Here is a 4,644-nt window from a genome sequence, read left to right as displayed (position 1 = left end):
CTCAGAAACGTTGTAACTGGAAAACGGATAGAGTTAACCATGAAGGAGACCAAGGAAAAATACAAGAACCATACCCTATATTCAAAGAATCCAGATAATTCTGGATCCTTTGAAATCTTTAGAGAATATCTTGCTCCAAAGTCATGTTAAAATCTTGCGGAAAATCTTTCTCCATCAACCATCGAACTTAGAAATTCCAAAATATCATCGTCAATATCTTCAATATTTCTGAGGATATTTTCATAAATATTCTTGTGTGAAGACCCGTCCTAATCCATCCGGACGAAGTCCATATCGATTATAAATGATTCATAACAGTTGATTACATCGTGAGGTACTTGACCTCTATATGATACATTTTACAAACATTGCATTCGTTTTTGAAAAGACAATCTTTCATTACATCAAAAGTTGACAACATGCATACCATTTCGTAATATATCTTACTATAATTGACTTAATAATAATCTTGATGAACTCAACGACTCGAATGCAACGTCTTTTGAAATATGTCATGAATGACTCCAAGTAATATATCTAAGATGAGCAAATGCACAGCGGAAGATTTCTTTCGTACCTGAGAATAAACATGCTTTAAAGTGTCAACCAAAAGGTTGGTGAGTTCATAGGTTTATCATAAACAATAAAATTCATCATTTTGATAGACCACAAGATTTAAATGCTGCATAGTACAAATGGGCCCGAATCCTACACCCACATGTAATGTACATGCGATATCTTTTAAATACAGTACACCTTTCTCGTGTACGAAATCCATTTTTCATAAATCATAGTAACCGTACACATACCTCGTGCACAAAATATAATACACATAACCTGTGTATAAAAATCATTCTTTCAATACATAACATTCACATCAATTGGTGGCAATTATCATGTCCACATAATTCAACGGTGGCAATTAGCATGTCCACATAATTCAACGGTGGCAATTATCATGTCCACATAATTCAACGGTGGCAATTATCATGTCCACATAATTCATTCGAGGAATGTTTTGCTTGTGTCTATCTCGTCAAACATTTGTAAAAGCATTTCATGTATTCACAGTTCAAAATATATTTCAAAAGCATTTAATAAAGCAGTTATAAAAACAGCGCATGTATTCTCAGTCCCAATAATATAAAGAGTAAAAGGGAATCAAATGAACTCACCATACTGTATTTTGTAGTAAAAATACATATGACTAAACTGAACAATGCAGGTTTGGCCTCGGATTCACGAACCTATATCAATTATGTATATTAACACGTATAATAGCAATCAAATAATTTCATTTATTAATCTTATAATATTTATATATTAAGTGTTGTAGTTATATGAAATTTATTATAAAACCTAATTAATACATATATTTTATGTATAATTTATATCTTAAATTATATGTTATCTATATTTATTTTGTATATATATATTTAAAGTAATTAATGTTTATACATATGATTATATATATATATATATATATATATATATATATATATATATATATATATATATATATATATATATATATATATATATATATATATATATATATAAAATTAGTATTTTATCAAAAATCAATAATTTATTATAAAATATGTTCAATATATATAATTATATGTAGTGTTAATATGAGTATACTTTCATATACATAATATTTATTTGTTATGAAAATAATGATAATGATAATAATAATAATAATAATAATAATAATAATAATAATAATAATAATAAATAAAACTACCTCACGAAAATGTTTAAAAAAAAAGCCTATGTCCGGGCTCAAACTCGAGACCTCTCATTCCTTAACAAACCTCCTAACCATCTAGCTGCCTTTTACTTTTCTGTTTTTATTCCCAGCCTAAACCTTTTAACCCATTTTATTTTCATGTTCTTCTTCTTCAAAATTAAAACCCATTTGCAACTTCATCATCAACTTATGATCATCACTTATCTCATCATCTATAGGTATCATCATAATCATCATCATCATAAATTATGCATCATACAACTCCCATCATAACATCATCATCACTTAAATAACGATCAAGTGGGTGAGTATTGGTTTCGATCCACCACCATCATACGTACACGACACATAAAATCACAATCATAATAATATCAACTCTTCTTTATCATCATATGCGATCATCATTCTTAACAACATCATTGGGTTGAACGAAGGAGTAGACCGAAAGGGTTTATGCTTGAGAGAAATAATAACTAAGGGTGTTTCGGTTTTTGTGTGTTACTCACATAAAACTCATCAACTTTTGGGTAATCTTGGTATGGCCCAACATAACAGCCCAAGTGATAAATTATTTGGGTTTTATCGAAATTTATTAGGAAGAAAAAATATGGGATTCGTTGGTAGCTGTAATAGAAATAATCGGGCAACAGCAGATACAAAAAAAAAACGTAATTGTTTAACATCACCTCGTTATCCAACTTTCTTGCTGTTGTATTCACCCAAACACGTGGTCACTAGCATATTTAAATAGGAGAGTATAATTTTATTATCTATAATAATCGTCCACTAGTATCTAACTTTTTGTTTTAGTAATCTTAGCTCAACAACTCCTTCAATCATGATATCATCCCACTAACTTAAAAGGTGAAAATATCGACCACTTTGTCCAAGAGATTGGAATCCAATTTTTCTTTATGCAACACACATTCTATATATTTATACCTCTATCTTGCATGATTTAAAAAGGATACTGGAATTGTTGAAGGTGGTGTTTTAATAACCGAAAGAATCAAGAAATGGTTGGCGGTTTTTGTTGGGTTTGAGTGAAGTAGAAAAGTCACGTAGCAATCCACAGGAAATCAGTTGTAGTTATCAACGATCTTTCAAGCTATAAACCGAAAAAATAAAATGGTGGGATGTGCAGTCAAATCACCACGGTAACGAGGTAAGTAAAACTGCAGTTGTTTTAGCAATTTGTTGGGTCATTCATGGACTGCCAAAACAACAGAACATATGGTTCGATTTTCGTGTAGGTTAGGAAGGTGATGACGGTTTGGTTTGTGATTTCAACAGGAAAAAAAACACAAACAGCTTCTATGGGTGAGTTCTTGGGTTCAGCTGCAACAGGAGACCATCGTAACAACTCATGTAACATGCAATAGCAGGTGTGGGTCAGTTTGAAATCAGAAGAACAGATAAAGGACTGCAGTAGTAGCATAACAATGATTATTGTTGTTGGATTGGATCAAGAAAGAAGCCGGAACAGAAAAGAAAAGACACAACATAAGTAACATTCGTGGGTTTAGTGGTTCGAACAATAGAAAGGTATAGAAGCAGTTAAATATAATGGTGGTTATGGGTTTCACGAATTGGAAACAGAAAAAAATATAGCGTAGCAAACAAGTGGCGGCTGAGGGTGGTTCTTAACGAGGGTAGTGATGAGGTTATGGTTTGTGGTGGGGTTTGTTTTAGTAATGAAGGGGGTGTTCATCAAAAACAATTAAAGAGACGAGAAAAGTTTTAAGTGGGTTTTATCTATGCATCATGTAATATGTATATTAGATGTATATAATATAGAGAATGAGATATTTGTGAAGGCAAAACAAAAAAAATAAAATAAAATAAAACGGCATCAATCACACTACTAGTCTAAATCATGGATACATTAGTGAGATAGAAACAAAACTTGGACCAATAACGGAAAATTAGGAAAAAGGATAGAATCAAAAGCTGATTAGATTAATAATAGATTTTGCATAATTATTGACTTTATATTTTATTTATTTTATATTTAATTAATATTAATAATTAATAATCTTATTAATAATAATAATACTATTAATTTTATTAATAATAATAAAAATACTAATAAAAATACTAATAGAAATAATAATAATAATATTAATAATAATATTAATAATAATAACATCTAAGTAATACTAATAATATTTAAATCACAACTAAATTATAATTTTAATCATTCTTATAATAATATCTATATTTTAACTTTTAATTAAATGTAATATATAATAATTCTATAATATATTATGTAATAACATATATTGAGTATTTATCATTATATATATACATTTTTTTTATTTATAAATAATTGTTCGTGAATCGTTGGAAATGGTCGAAAGTCAAATGAATATATGAAACAGTTTAAAATATTTGTGTCTCAACATTACAGACTTTGCTTATCGTGTCGGAATTATATAAAGATGAAGTTTAAATTTGGTCGGAATTTCCCGGGTCATCACACGCGATGCCGTTTTGAGTTTGCTTTCACACTACAAAGAGCCCCCCAACTTTCGCACAATTTACACATCGCCCCCTCAACTTTACACTTTTTCAGGGGTAAAAAATGTAAATATATAATTTTATTAAAATTAAAAAAACTTATTCAGCCCAAATTTATAACGGGCCCCATCTTCTTACTCGGTGCGAGTTAAATTTTTCCAAGGCCACCGTTCAACTCGAAAAAATCTCACGAACCCAACGAGACTAACTATATGCGAAACGGACATCGTTACAAAAACACTAAATAACGGGCCCTATATTCACGCTCAGTGCGAGTTAAATTTTTCCGAGACCACCTTTCAACTCGAATTAATTTTACGAACACAACGTGACTAACTATACGCGAAACGGATATCGTTAAAAAAATTAAA

At 29.9% G+C, this 4,644-nt stretch overlaps 1 long non-coding RNA gene across 1 annotated transcript; it reads right to left on the bottom strand.

Annotated features, from left to right (window-relative positions):
* Nucleotides 1-504: 504 nt before the first annotated feature.
* Nucleotides 505-3,496, bottom strand: LOC139896898 (uncharacterized). The gene is made up of 3 exons (XR_011776356.1): nucleotides 1,748-3,496; nucleotides 1,176-1,247; nucleotides 505-577 (listed from the first exon to the last, which is right to left on the bottom strand). It is a non-coding gene; the product is annotated as an uncharacterized lncRNA (long non-coding RNA).
* Nucleotides 3,497-4,644: the final 1,148 nt, after the last annotated feature.

Source organism: Rutidosis leptorrhynchoides, chromosome 3 (genome assembly GCF_046630445.1).
Source record: "Rutidosis leptorrhynchoides isolate AG116_Rl617_1_P2 chromosome 3, CSIRO_AGI_Rlap_v1, whole genome shotgun sequence".
Taxonomy (NCBI): Eukaryota; Viridiplantae; Streptophyta; class Magnoliopsida; order Asterales; family Asteraceae; genus Rutidosis; species Rutidosis leptorrhynchoides.
Note: the sequence above shows the minus strand (reverse complement) of the source record. Positions and strands in the feature narration are given on the sequence as shown.